Raw genomic sequence first — 16,130 nt, forward strand, 5'->3', positions numbered from 1 at the left:
TTTTTTTCTCCAGAAATGACAAATCTTAAAATCTTAAAGCCCCATGGCTTTAATTAGATGAATCAAGTTGTCACACAGAGAAACTTGTTCATATCCCAAATACAAAATTGCTAGCATTGCATTACTAATTAGGAATGAAAGCTCACTGGTTTTTGCAGAACAGATAATGTTTTACTAGAAGAAAGGCACATAGGCTTGTTATAATGATTTAATTTCTTCAGCCATTAATGGGGCTGAAGGGATTCCAGATCTTTTATATACAGAAGAGAATATCACCTCGACTGTCACTGTATTGGGAGATATATTTATTTCTCTTCATTTTTGGTCCAGAACATGTGAACCCTACAGCTAGCACAGTGTCTCTGAGTGGAGTTTCAAATGTCTTTAGCCTGCATGTTCTAGGCACATGCAGGTTGTGTTTACAGTAATGTCACTTGCTCGCTTGCTTTTTTAATAGACTACCCCATAAGCATGGCTTACATAAACTCTGAACCTATTAAGACTGATTTGTATTTCCCTGTTGACATCTTATGGAGCGCTTTGTTGGCTTGCAGTCATTGTGGAAATGTTTTGCCTGTTCAGCTTACAGAGCATCTTCGGTAGTAAGTTGTTTAATAGTAGATGCTGTTATAAAAAATGTTGGGTTTCACTACCGATGGCTTTCAGTAGTTGTTTTGCTTTTAAGTACCCAATGCTTTGTTTTTCAGCTGCTGGGATAGAAGAGTTCTTGAAAGAGCTTGTAGAAAAAGCAGAGTACATTGTTTTGTTTACATTAATTTATATTTTAACAGTTAATTTTGCACTGAAAATGTTGATTGCAATAGCAAATCGTATTTTAGAGGTTTTTTTAATAAAAGTCAAAAGATTAAATTATGATTGCTCAGAAAGTGGCAGATTACTCATGGGTTTTTTTCCTAACTTCCCATTTCCATAGATTTTTCTTGGAACTAATTGTGATTAGAGGAGCTGGGGTAAATTATTACTTTCTGCATATCTTTTGGGGGAATTTATCCTGAGATCCAGAAAGTTAATCTCCCCCTGCCATTAAGCAATGGATTCTGTGTATGATAATGAAACCTAAAGATAATATGTGGTAAATTCTGGAGAAAATGTTCACATTTGAAATATTTATGGATTACTGAAAGATGTGAATTTGCAACTTCTGATACCCTTAGATATTAACACTCATCAGTGTGTATAAATTCTGTTAAATGCAAAATCTGATTCAGCAGAGATTGTACAAACATTATCTACATATATTTAACCTTCAGTGCTCAAAAAAGACTGTCCAGGTGTAAAACCAGATATTGAAAACCTCTGTCAACATGGGTAAGCTGAAGTTACTTGTCAGCTGAAAGCAAAAATGCTAGCTTTATCCTTTTCAGCCAACAGTTCTGTAAGCATGTGGCAATGACTGGTAAATAGGAATGATTACTGTCTCTAGATCACTCAAAACCCCCCAAAAGATTAATAGGTGTGAAAAGAACAACAGTTTCTGAATGGTGAGGCTCATCCAGTGTCAACAGCTTTACATGGAGATTTTGTGATGTTGATTAGCAGCTAGAAAGAAGGTCATCTTGCTCCTCTGGCATCAGCAAAATTCTTGTTGTCTTCTGTGAGAGTGGATTGAATTCACAAGCTCTCTTATTTGCTGAACATCATCAGAACCAAAAATTCTGGTAGCCAAAAAAGCACCATGAGCCCTTTAAAATAAGAAATCTCGAGTGTTAAATCTTTTACCTGTAACTCCGTTGCAATTTGTGACAGCAAATTTCTCTTTTAACTTGCTGAGATCATTGTTCCTCCTCTGAGTTTCAAGAGTCAGTTTTGATAAGAAAAATATTATCCTGAGGTTGTATCTTATTTGGACTCTGAACATTTTCTTATTCTCTGAAGGCATGGAGGAAATCCTACAGCATTTTTCCCAGTGTAGCAGATCTGCACATTCATCTAAATTAAATACTTTTATTTGTCACATCTGCCAATACTTATGGTAGTGCCTGTGGTCACTTTTTCAACTGCAAGGCATAGTGTTACAGAGCAGACCTGCTACTGTAAAGTAAAGGCTGCAAACTGATGTTGGAAGAGTTACAATCACTGCCATTCTGTGTTATGTTCAGTGATTAGGATTACAGGTTTTACTGAGCCTCACTAACATAAATTTAAAGGAATCATGGAAGAAAAGCCAGGAAAGTTAGTAAGTACCCTGGGAAACTGCATGCTATAGAGCAGTCCAGCTGTTGAAAGGAATTTTAGTAAATCATAAATCTTTGATTTGTATTCATATATCCTTAAAATGTCTTGGATCAGTGCAGTGCCACATGAAACTGTTTTTACTGCTGGTCAACTGATACTTGTGTCATCTTCAAAGAACTAAACTTCACAACATAGTTGGAAAACTATGTGCTCTGTAACTGCCTTTTGCACAATAAGACTGTTACTATTGTCAGATGGCATTTTTAGAGTCACTGAAGCCGCTTTGGAAGGTAAAGCCAAACTAGACAGATAATAAAATAGCTTCTGTCTCATTTGTAAGAAAGAGCTTCTGAAATTGCTGAGTAATTATGCTCACTGTTAAGTTTTATAAAGGGCTTAACATATTTCCTATATATGTTTATGTTACTGAGGTTAATAAGGAAAATCACGAGGACAGGAATTATTAAGAAGTTGTAGGGGATTTGGGTAGCAAGGCAGTCCTCAGTGCCCCCTACTCTGGCGGGTCAGCCGATGTGAGAGTCGAGCATGACACCAGCCACTTCCCAAGGGACTATTGCATGTAATGGGTGCTAGCAATGTACATGAATAAAACTGACACTTCAATAACAGATGGAGCAACCTTCCAACCTCAGTGTGCGTGCATGACGTATGCTGGCCAAGCCACCCTTTTATTCTTCTGCCAGCCACCAGGATAAACCCTGTTTTCTACCAGTTTCTCCTGATATGCCACCAAGTGAAAGGCAACTTGACACAGGACAGAAATGCACTCACTGTCTTTCTTTGTGCTCTTATTTGGCTGTGTATGACATAGGCAACACTCAAAAAAGACTGGTTAGTGTTAATCCAAGCTAACAGCCACAACACATTAACTCACCCTCAGGGCTGCGTTTCTGGACTGCTGTTGTCTCACCTCTGCCTGATTTACATACATCCCCTAGTACTTCCAAGGGACATCCACCACCGATCCCCAATCCACCACAAACTGATACTTCACTGTTGCATTTACATGGTGGATTTTGCCCTCCTGGAGTCACAAGCATGCCAAGAGGTAAAGTCTCTAACCAGGGAAGTGACATCTTCAGAATTTTCCTGAAAAGTGAAATATAAGGTTGAAAGTGCTCTTTTAGGATCAGTCTAGGTTTTTCTTTTTGTCTACTGTCCATGCAAATGCTATTCACACAGGAAAATACTAATGACATTTCTGAGAACATAAAGGTAGAAAGCATCACAAATTTATAGGGTATCAGGCTATCCTGTAGGAAGAATTGCATAACCATCATCATTGTATTAATGCATGATGCATGGAATTATAAAATACAAAGTGTAAGGTCATGCACTCAGCCTTGTTTAAGAATTTATGTTATGACCACGTAGCTTACCGACAGAAAATGTTTGAGAGGATAATAGAAGTATACATATCAGTTACTGTGGACATCTACATCTAAGATAATTGCATGGAGATGCCTTTGTAGTCAGATCTAGTTGATTCAGTCAGTGAAGTCATAAAATATCTTACCCAAAAAGCCATCTAAAATATGTCAGATTAAATAGACCCTAAAAGTACCTATTTCTGTCCCTGAAGTCTTGGGAGGCAAACTCCTCCTATCAAACATAGATATCCCCATGTACATATCACCCTGGCTGACTGAACCAGTATGGTGTACCAACGTACCAATACATTGCACCTATTAAAACAGTAGATGAGATTCTAATACATATCAGGAAAGGCAATTAGAGAGGAGAAAAGAGAGTATGAAAGATGTTGCACAGTGATCTGCAATACTGGATATGCAATACATCCCATTAATGACTGATGCTCAAGAAAGATTAAGTACTACTGGGAAAAGCACAGTATGGGAATATGAAGTTGATGAGGGGAATGCAGAACTAGGCATGGGAGGAGAACAGTTTAAATGACAGGATACCGCTCATCCAAAACCAAAGGAGTATAAATCACTGTAGACACCTTTAGGCTGGGTTTGGAAAGAAGGCTTCTTACTATCAGTTCAGTGAGGTTGTTTAGGAGGACTTTTCAAGAAGACTGACTAGTCCCAAACCAGCAGCATGTGAGATGGAGCTTGATTAGTTTGTGAAGAAAACAACCCATGTTAGCAAGAGGCTTGACTTGGTGACGCAAGAGGACCTTCTAGTCTTCCCATGATAATTTGAATGGCTGGCAGCAGAGCTGCTCAGCATGGTTTGGATGAGATTTGAAGTGGTCTGCTTTGGTTAAAGTCAGTGGAAGCTTTTTCTCTGAGAAGTCAAGATATGCCTGGAACCCAACCTTTTATTCTGCTTCCATGTCTCAGGAAGCCTTAATGGATATTTCTTCGGTTTTAACATGACCCATGACTGTGACACACAGAAATCTGGAAATGTCATATTCTTGGAAAAAGATAGGTTTGTCCCTCCCTACATGCCCTTCCTACAAGTCAGTGTAGGACAGTTCGTTGAAGAGATGTTTTGGGGAAGTGCTGCTAAACCTCCATCAGGTTAAAATCTGTGGACTCTCAAACAGGTCAGATGCCAAGAAAACCTCAATAGGCCTCATTCACCACCATTTCGACCTTTAACAGCCAAAGTCTGTTGATGAAATGGCATATTACCAGAGCTGTTTGACAGAGACATGTCTCTGCAGCAGGGCAAGAAAGAAATCAAGTTACAGGGAATATGAGCAATGCATAACTTCTTAGTATTTCCACTTCAACATGTTTTTTCACAAGAGTCTCCCTCGCTAGGACTAGAAGGTTGTCCTGAGCACCACCAATGCAGTCTGGATGAGAATAAATATCCTAGAAGGAGGAAAAGGGCGAGAGCAATGAAGGGCCATTTAGCATGGATCCTAGCCTGACAGATGTGCAAGAGAGAGATTTAGGATGGGGAGGATTGTTGGAATGGGGAAGAGAAGTGGCTACAGGTGTATGTGAAGCTTAGTCTATGAGAAGAAATTCACAGCAATTTCCTATCCTGAATCAATTTCCTAAGTGACAGATCCTAAGTAACATAAGGAGTCATTGGGTCCCATGTGGCTCTTTAATACTTACTAGCTATGGCTGCAATCCTACTGTTAGTCAAAATCATTTTCTATGTGTGCCTGCAAATTTGTGTCTATCCAGACCAATTGTTTTCTTTCCCACTTTTTTTTTTTTTTTAAATGTTAAGAACAAAGTAAAAGCATATGATAAATGTTTAGTTCTGATTAGTTTTGTTTGCTTCTTTTTGTTTTGCTTTGTTTTCTAAAGTTGCCTTTAGTTTGGTATTTGCAGTCAAGAGAACAAAAAACTCACAAAAGAGGTAGCTGTGATGTATAGTGTATAAAAATGTAAGACGGGGTTGCTATATGGATTGTACGGTCTTCAGCATGGGGGATTTGTTTCTATATCAACCCATTTCCTAGAATTAATTATTGAGTGTTAACTACATGAGCACCACGATCTCTGATCAAGGAACATAAGAGGGAGTGTATGTGGCCACCTGTGTAGGAGAACTGGTAGCCCACACTGTGGGAATCCTTCAGCAGGCCGACTGTACGGGAGTTTCACAGGCAAGGGACTAGCCCGGCTGGAACTTTGTGGTCAGCGCAGGGTGTGAAGAAATTTAATAATATGGAGTAAAATGATCTTTTACATTTGCCCTCAGTGCCAGAAAATGTTCCTAGGCACATTTAAATTTTTAGTGTAGAAGTAGCCAAAGTCCTGTCTCTCCTAATACCGGTATATCTCCATCACTGCAAATTTCTCAGCAGATCGCAACCAGGCTTGAAAGAGGTTTATGGTAATGTGTCAGATTTTCTCTTTGTTTAAATGAAATGGATATAGAGAACTTTCACGGTTCCTCGTGGAAAAATTCCAAGTAATAACAAAATAGCTAGGCAGCTAACAGGCCTAGGTAAAAGTGGATTACTATTTCACATTTCGAGCGCTCAGACAGTCAAAGCATATTATGATGGTCAAAGAAGGTCTTCAGATGAGACTTGTATTTCTGCCTGACATGATGGGACTGTCACTGAGGGAAGATACATCCAGATTCTGATGCTTTTAAAAAACATGAAGCATTATACCAGGGGGTTTTAAGACCATGAAACTTTTTGCAGGGTGCTTAAGGGCTGCTTTACCTCAAAGGAATGAGGCCTCATGCATTAAGATTTCTTGTGCCAATAAATGAATTAAAATGGAACACTGATGACAGATGATAGTACTTTTCCAGCTATCTCCTTATTTTCTTTTCAAATTATGTACAAATCTAGAACTACCAAAGCCCCATTTTCATGGTTTTCACTGTATATCCCTAGAGAAATGTACAACTCAAGAGTTGCAGTGAGACTTGCTGCCCTGAATCAAGTAATTATTTTTGCATTTAATGACAAACATGCTCTTATTCATGGGGGCCATTGAACACATCCACTCTGTGAATAAATATTAATCTCCTTGGAGGGAAATGTAGTATTTGTATTGCATCTGATGATTAATAGAATTTAACTGGAATTTTAAAATACTGTGTGCCTTCTAATTGCAAATACTATGTTAGATCTGCTTCCTGGAAATTAAAGCAAGTTTGGGAAAAGGTATTACAAGCCCAAGTTACAATATTTTAGGTTTTAGTTTTTTAATTTTAAAACCACAGTAGAGGTCTACATCCTCAACTTTGTATATCGTACTTCTACCACCAAGCAGGTACTCTCCTTGAGGCCCACCGGTTCCACTTCTTGCACAATGGAAGGAAGAGGGTATAAGATGCAACTGTTTAAAGCTCGGGAAGAACAGTGTTTTGCAAGGAAAAGTGCATCCACAGCAGATTCAGAGAAGTCCAGGTTGTCCCAAGTTTTGAATGAGCACTGCCTTGCCTCCACTCTCTCTGCATCCCATTTTTGTGCCCTGGATGCAGTTGTTCACCTTAACTGATCTTTCAGCAGCTCCCAACATTCTGGAAATGTGCATTTGTGTTTTGGTTACATCAGCTGAGAAGGGCACCAGACAAACAGGCGAGAATAGACATGTCAGTAACAGTCACCGTCAGGACACACAAAATCTGCAAAGCAGCAAGTGGAGTGCATGTGGGGTGCCGTGGAGGAGGAGGACTCATCAGAAAGCTGCAGGAGCCATAATGAGAGCTGGGGGAATACTGGAGATGGGGGCTGGAGAGTTTGAGGGTCTGGAAGAAGCCAGAGAGCCCAAGGGATCATTAGCAAGAAGTGGAAGTGTCATTTGAGCCTGTCTTATCAACATGGATACTTACATAAGGGTTGCAAATTTTCTTTCTTGAGTCACATGCAGTTTTGTAGAAAAGCAGCCTAGAATACATTAATAAGCACATTTGGGGACACAAGAAAAATAGAGTCAAAACAGCTCTCAGCATGTTACCATCCTTTTTGTTCCTACTGATGTACACTTATGGCTGGCAGCAGGTACATTTAGTGTGATACTGCAGAATTCAAACCTCAGAGGAAAGTAGCTAAGCCCCAACACATTTCCCAGCTTCTCCCTTAATATTTTTTATGTCAGCAACCTGCATAGTCCATGTGTCCCAAAGCAATTTTTGTTATTTGTATTCCACATTATCCATCCTTGCTTGAGAAGTGTCTGGGAAGCAGAGCACTCAGGTAGCTGATGCTTTTGAGCAAACATCTGACTATATCTACTTAAGTATTAAACATCCTAAAGAGTAATGAAAAGTCCACCAGAAACAGATAGCATCATGTGATGAATCAAAAAGATAAATCCTGACAGCAACCATCAATCAGCCCAGTTGCTTCTGATGACTCCTAGCAGAGATGGAAAGCTTGCATTCTAGTATGGGTTATGGGTTACTTTAAAGACAAACCTTTTGCCTAAGACTCCAGGCTTTAAAAATTGTGTGATGTATCAGTGCCCACATAAATAATAATAATTTTTTTTTTAGGAGATATATCCCACCCTCATGTGCAACACCAGATGCTGGTGCTAAAAAGTCTGGAGAAATTAACCTCAGGATATTTATGAAGGACCTTCAAATACTGCTGGCTTTCAAAAATGACATTGTATGGTAGATTAAATAGAGGCCATTCAAAGGTGGGAAGTATGGGGCTCCTTTGCTCAAGAGATGTGAGGGAAATGCACATGAGAAAAGATGGGAGGAGAAACTACTTTCAGAAGGTACTCCTAAAAAGTAAATGGCTTCCTTCTGTTACTCCAGATTTGTGAGTTTCTGTATCCTACCACAGGCTCAGTTGTTTCTTCTGAAGAGTTGAATCTTGGCACTTGGTAACTAAATCTAAGCATGCATCTTGTATTAGGGGACAAATGTGTCCAGTTCCTGTTTTCAAGGTACTATACTGTGTCCATGTTGAATACATACTAAAATCTGCCATTTTTTTCCCTGCAACATCCATCCACAGAAAGGTAGATCCTTTTAAATACAAAGAGTCAAAATCCTAATAAAAGTTGGCGTACAGAACAGGAGTGAACTTTTGCTTCTGATGCAGCTCAAAGGACACTGAAAACAAAAACTAGACTAAGGCTCTTTTTTCATCTGTGAAATAAGGAATTCCCAAAAGCAATAATACAAACCAGATTCATTGGTGGGCTGTGACAGATTTTGGCATTAGTAGAATTATAGGTATTGCTTCTTGATCTATAAATGAGTCCCTGGGATGTATCAGAGAGGAATAAAATCTGACAATAATGCTAGTGGTCTTCCACAGGTATGTACATAAGGGAATATGAAAATATCTCCCGTTCTCCCATTAACCTTCACGGGTGTGAGAGGACTTAGAAATATGGAGGAAGAAGAATGCTAATACATTAGTTCGATCAACCTGTCCCTTGGAAACCATTGTTATGCCTTTTGTTCTAATTGTGTTTCCAAGTCAGAGATGTATCTCTAAAAATATTGCTCAAGCATTGAGTCCATTATATGAACCGCTGACAAGATGAAATCATTTTAATAGGATCCACCACATATATATATGTATATATATATATTATTTGTGAAGATGATGCTAGTGGATTGTTTGTTGAGATTTGGTTGTACTCTGGTGATAGAAGAGGAGCTGAGTTTTCAAAATAAAAACTGCAGCCCTGTTAATATAGTAGGCATGAGTAGGGTAAAATACTGCCCATTTTTTGTACTATGTCTGTCTTTGGTTAATAGTGTAAGTAGGGGTTTGGCAGTGGTTAAATTTTTGCTAATAGCTGGGATTCTAAAAATCTAGAAGACACTGAGTCAAATTTAATTGGACAAGAGTGTTCAAAGGTAGGTACAGCTAACTGTGTCTCTTTTTATTAATGTCACTGTGCAAGTTGCCTGGATGTCAGTGAAAAGGTAATGACAACAGAATTCTTCCTAACATGGGTTGAGGGAAGTGTAAGGTTTTAAAGTTAAAATAGACTAGGTGGTACAAATATAATACATTCTTCATTACTCCTAAACATCTTACACTTCTGTTTAAAAAAAAAAATCAGTTAAAAATATTATTTTTCCCCACCAAAACTAAGCAGTGAGCTGTTCATTCTAACAGTTGCCTCTAGAAATAGCTTGTTAAAAGGGATATGTGAAACAATCTGCTCGTCATGACAGCCTTAACCTTCTTAGGAGGTATATAACATTTAAAAGAGACTGGAATTCATTTTTCCATATACAGTGCATATTCATATCTGCATTTCTCCACCTAGCACATACATGGCAACATGGTCTGTGGCTTCCCAAGGAAATATACTGAAGAATACATTTGGAAACTAAATGCAGTACACATGATTATATACCAATTTCCTGCCTTTTTGGGCCTCATTGAACAGTAAGCAGTTCCTGCAGTCAAAGAGGTTCTGCCTTTGGTCTCCTGCTACCACCCAACATATCCTCCTGTTCCCAAAAGTCAACTTGGCTGGCTTTTACTCTTTCAAACTCCTCTAAATCAAATAAAACCACTGTCCCACATTTGCCGAGCAGAATCTTCAACAGATACGGACCTACTCCATTGATTTTGTATTATGGCAAAAGGTGTAAAGGAAAGGAGAATCAGACCTGGTTTTTTTACATCCCTCTTAACATTTTTATTTCTTTACTACTATTTCAGTCTCTTTTGTTCTGTTTCCCTGTCTCTAGATTTCATACGTTATATTTTCTTCCTGTTTTGTTTGTGTCATTCTTAGTCGGACTATTGTTTAAATTAGTTCTCATTGAAAATGACCCAAATCCTCCCTTCCTTTATTTTTCTTCTACCTAAAATATATTTTCTTTATTTTTGGTCAGCTCTGGCCTTGATTATAGTAATACTCTCTATTTGACATTGCCACATATCTCTGCTGTAGTCTTCCTAGTTTCATGCTTTGAGCAAATCTCCTCCTCTTTCAACATGGCTTTGGCTTTCTGACTTTCGTGACATCTTCTGCAAGCTCCATCTCATCATGTATCTTGACTTCGCCCTTCCCAACGCACAAGCAAATTCCAAGTCTCTGTCTTGAAGCTATTTGAAATTCTTGTAATTATTTCAATGCAAAAGTGGTTTTATTTTTTGACCAAGTCAATTTTTGTACAGAAGCTCTGTCATCTGTGGATCATAGTCATATTTTCTCACAAAAGAGTACATGCTACCTAGTCTTAGGGTTTGGATTGAAATATATTTGATATTTTCCATACTGAAAAGAGGCACTTACATTTGTCTTTGAGGATGGATGTTTTTCACACAGCTTTACTCTGAGTTCATCCTCTTCCCCTTTGTTTGCTGCCTCCTTCCTGCCACCAGTCCCCTTCTCTTTCTGGCCCCCCTCACATATACTCATTTGTTGCAACTGTACAAGTAAGACCACTCTCATGCTCCTTGTGCTACAAACACCTTTTTATGGGTGTTTCTTCAAGAAGGACTTCCATGTCCCTTCTCCTCTCCTGTAATTCTCTTGTCTCCCACGTTTAGATGTCAAGCCATCCCATTTCTGGGAGATTCAACAAGTGCTAAATGCCTGCTAAAGTGTCTCTGCTTGAAAACACAGGCAGGTGGCTGCATCTATAAACTGGCTAGGATGTGAACTCAAGCATTGTGAGTGTCCCTCCTCTGTCTTGGTTAGCACAATCCCTGGCCACCCTGTCCCACCTCATGCCTGGGCATTCAGAGGACAGTCCAGCCTGGGGACAGCAGCTACAAAACAGTCCTGTCTGGGGGAAGAGCAGGGAAGGGAGGTCAGCTGCTTACCCTCAGGGATGGAGAACAGGCCTTGACTTGTCTTTGTTTACTACTGTAGATGCAATTTTTAGATCATAAAATGGACTAGCTGCCTAGCTCTCAGTTCCTTTATTCTCTTTAGCAGACTGGTAGAGAGCATAAACTCATAAAAATGCTCTTATGGACAACTTACACTACCGATTTTCTCCTTTACTTCCGTCTTACACTAAAGAAGATTTTGAGCAACCCCAATTGCTGGGATTTCAGCCAAGCACACAGAATGCAATTAATAAATAAAATAATTTTCAATTTCCACATCAGCAAAATACCATTGTAATGGTATAATATATAAGGTAGTCAAAGATGAGATCATCATGCCTGGAAAAAAGAGTTTACTTTAATCATGCGGTTGAGTACAGACTTAATTTGAAGGATGCTGGTAGCCAGTCCTCTGCGAAGTGCTTTTCTTATGTTTTTAGCAATTCTTCTCTGCAAAACACAGTTCATAGCCAGCTTTATCCTGTAGACATACCCCGCAGGAAGAAAGGACATCTACCTCCTTCCCTTCCTTGCAAAAGAGCAAGAATAACTCCCTGGGGCTTTAGGAAGCACTAAGAAACCTGCAGAAGTAGTCACAGCTGCAGAGAGCAAAGGGGATGGACTGCTGACTGGGGGCACCACAGGAGCCAGCAGCAGATGAAGGCAGAGAAAATTGGTCACTTTTTAGGACAGCAGTGAGGCATGCATGTCAGCACCTCTTGCCTTGCAAACAGAGGGTGGCTCTCATTTTGGAGATGTAACTGGTACCACTGCTGGTAAACCCATCTGCCCTGTTTCTTTAATGAAAGATAGGGTTTTGTCCCACGTTTGAGTCATCAGTCTTCTCCAGTAGAGGTACGTGAAAGCTGTAAGCCCAGCCATGTGTTGTGAAGGCAGGAGATTTTGTACCGTGCAAAATTACTAATAGAAATCTATTTTGTAGCTTTTCTGAAAGAAGGCCTCCTGGCTGCCAGACAGCTCTGTCACTCTGGGAACTTCTGCCCTCCCAGGAATCTGCACTTGCAAAATGCAAAAAATCAGAACCTCCTTACACATCCCAAATTCACTAAAAATGTACCCTTTTCACATTTCACTTAATAGGAAAGTGTGATTCTGTGATAGAACCCAAAGTATAATATCAAACCTGGGAGGTGGCTTTGAAAGTAACATTTTAAAGGAAATAGTGTTCTCCTCCCTGTTAAAAAACAAACAGAAAGGCAAAGCTAATATTAATTATTTCTTGACTCTGATTTAATATTCTAGTCTCTGGGCCTACCCTCATATTGATTTTGCTTTGGTGTAATATATTGGCTGCAGGGAAGTCATTACTTATTGTGGCCATTATCACTGGTTTTCTTTCTCTGTTATTCTGTTTCCAGGGAGTGCTTATCCTTTTGGTTCTCTGTGTCTCACCTTTCCACAGATGTTTTCTGCTGTGTTTGAATGGGAATTACCTCTTTCTCTTGATCTCCAGTCTTGACTGCCCAAGGGACATAATGGCCTGTGGATGACTGAGTGTAAAATTTAATATAATCTTTGGTCATGGTTGGGTGTCCCCCTCTCAGGGGAGGTGTAGGATCTGAATTTTGAAGGGATGACTCCAGGGATCCCACTCTGCCTTGACTGGGCAGTGACCTACATGTGAATCAAGCCATGCAGGGTTATGGCTGGTGTGGTCTCCAGGTAAAAACCACAGAACTTAAACTTCCAAAATTAGGGTTTTTTTCTTGTGTCTAGTCATTGTATAATAATTGGTAGAGTAGCTCATGATGTGGTGTTTGCATACAAGTAGTAAAAATACTCCAGGGATAACATGGGTGTTTCTCACCTATCATCACTCCTTTAGGGGAGCAAAGACTCTCAAGTGTGAACAGTCAGCCAAAGCCTGTGCAGTCTGTCTTGCTCTCTAATTGTCTTGACATCCTCATCACCATGATAACTAAACACTTTTGTTGACTTAGCACAAAGGTAGTTGTCTCTTGGTTTGTAATCAAGAAACTTTCTGTAGTTTCCCTAATGATTTTGGGGTATGTTGAGCCTTTAATATCACAAATACAGCTGTCTTGCTGGAAGAGGTTTGCAACTGGACTTGTCTGATAGCATGTTTTTTCTGTCTAGACAGTGGTTTGAGAAGTCCATAGCAGCTCTGATGAAGCTCTTTCTATGCTGGTGAATTAGCATTGTTTTTATATCTGATGAAAAACCTGCCATAACATGTTTGGTTTTATGCTGTGGCTTTAGTAGTGGAAAGAATTTATCTGCCTCCACTCACCATCCCACCCTCCTCTCTCATATAGGACTTGGAGACTAAGATTTTCAGATCCGGAAGCACTTGGTTTTCAGAGACTTGTCTTCTGATACTTCTAAAGGACTTACTTTCAAAAAACACTGAAAGTCATCAGCTAAAAAAAAAGTCTAAATTCATTTCAGTAGTTCTTGACCACCACTTGGAGTGGTACAGTTTGTGTTCATGTTTATACCCACATAGGTGAATAACAAATGAAGAAGACTTGGCAACATGAGGGATACACCAGGTTGTAGTAAGAAGTGTCATGGGTTGCCTCAGACCTGTGTTTCAGAGTGACAAGGACATAGGCCTCTCGCTCTGGCTGTTGTCAGGGTGCTGCAGAGGCTGGGAGTGAGGAGAGGCAGAGGCTAGTGTCTGGTCCTTGTGAGCCAGGAGCTGGGGGAGCACCAGCCTCCCTTCCCAGTTCCATCTCCCTCTCTGAAGAGGTGTTTTTCATTGTGTGGTCCAGCATGTCAGACTGGCAGCAAGAGCAATGTTGACGTGGTGCCCCCACCTGCCCACCCCCCTCCCCAAAAGAATGAACCCATGCCAGGTCTGACATACCCCAGTGCTAGTGCAGCTTTATAGCTCCACTGAAAGCAGGGAGCAATGAATGGCAGCTTAATATGACCTTAAAAAATCTTCTGTGATACAAAGGTGCTGTGAAGTGGAATTAATGGGCTTAATCTACACTTCCATTACTCATGGAGATTTACTCCTATGTAAAGTGGCAAGAACTGCACCAAGGAATCTGCTCCATTAATTATACATACCCCTTTAAACTCTGAAGCGAGAAATAGGGTGGCTGTTCCCCCCACCCATGCACACACCATAAAACATTGGGAACACAGCTGCCATCCAGCATCAGTTCTCTGCCTTGTATTGTTTAAACACAACCAGCTGCACAACAGACCACTGAAAATGCAGAGAAACATGATGTCAATACCCAAAGTGGAGAACGGTCAGAAAACTTCCTAGCCTTAAGATAAATACCGCAAAAACACTATTGGGATGGGGGGGCATTAATTTCACACTCAGTTTTTAGAGTCTATCATGAAGATAGCTATAGCTATATTAGCCACCCTACTTATTCTTCACAGTCAACAGAGAGAAAAGGCACTTTTACTCCTTCATTTCATCTCACCTGTGCAGCTATCAGTTTTAGGATATGACACATTGGGCCCAAGCTCCTCTGACCATATGGACTGGACATAGCCTGTCTATAAAGAGAACTGTAGATGCCTTTGACTCCCCTAAGAGGTGTGTGAGTGCCAGCCATGCCCCAAGGCTGGGATTTTCAAGCACTGTCTGTGAGCGATGTTCTGCACAGGCAGGGGAAATGCACCTGGGAGCTGTGAGGCTAGGGGCAAAATCAGGCCTTGTTCTCTTCTTTCTTAGGGAAAATGTAAATCATTCACATGAAGTCACTGAAGTTATAGCTACTTTTGTATTTGCATATGAGAGAATTATTTCACAAAATCACAGAAACACAGAATCATCTAGGTTGGAAGGGACCTTGAAGATCATCTAGTCCAACCATTAACCTAACACTGACCGTTCCCAACTACACCATATCCCTCAGCGCTATGTCAACCCAACTCTTAAACACCTCCAGGGATGGGGACTCCACCACCTTCCTGGGCAGCCCATTCCAACACCTAACAACCTGTTCTGTAAAGAAATACTTCCTAATAGCCAGTCTAAACCTTCCCTGATGCAACTTGAGGCCATTACCTCTTGTCCTATCACTTGTTACTTCATTAAAGAGACTCATCCCCAGCTCTCTGCAACCTCCTTTCAGGTAGTTGTAGAGGGCGATGAGGTCTCCCCTCAGCCTCCTCTTCTCCAGACTAAACAACCCCAGTTCCCTCAGCCGCTCCTCGTACGACATGTGCTCCAGACCCTTCACCAGCTTCGTTGCCCTTCTCTGGACACGCTCGAGTAATTCAATGTCCTTTTTGTAGCGAGGGGCCCAAAACTGAACACCATAATCGAGGTGCGGCCTCACCAGTGCCGAGTACAGGGGTGAGATCACTTCCCTGTCCCTGCTGGCCACGCTATTTCTGATACAAGCCAGGATACCATTGGCCTTCTTGGCCACCTGGGCACACTGCTGGCTCATGTTCAGCCAGCTGTCAATCCACACCCCCAGGTCCCTCTCTGACTGGCAGCTCTCCAGCCACTCTTCCCCAAGCCTGTAGCGCTGCTGGGGGTTGTTGTGGCCCAAGTGCAGCACCCGGCATTTGGCCTTATTGAAACTCATATAGTTGGCCTTAGCCCATCACTCCAGCCTGTCCAGAATTTGTACCACATTACTTCCATTTTTTCTTTCCTGTGGAGAACATCTGCTCTCATTACCACCATAAAGTAGTTTAGGGATTTGACATGGGAAATAGGCTGAATTCAGAGCATTTTTTTTATTAAATTTAATTTTCTTATATTTAAACAGACAAA

At 40.5% G+C, this 16,130-nt stretch overlaps 1 protein-coding gene across 4 annotated transcripts in view; it reads left to right on the plus strand.

Annotated features, from left to right (window-relative positions):
* The window catches only part of LOC141925972 (sodium channel protein type 5 subunit alpha-like), a 223,740-nt gene that overhangs the window by 124,280 nt on the left and 83,330 nt on the right, over positions 1-16,130 (plus strand). The gene's annotated exons all lie outside the window — the stretch shown is intronic.

This window comes from Strix aluco, chromosome 1 (assembly GCF_031877795.1).
Source record: "Strix aluco isolate bStrAlu1 chromosome 1, bStrAlu1.hap1, whole genome shotgun sequence".
Lineage (NCBI taxonomy): Eukaryota > Metazoa > Chordata > Aves > Strigiformes > Strigidae > Strix > Strix aluco.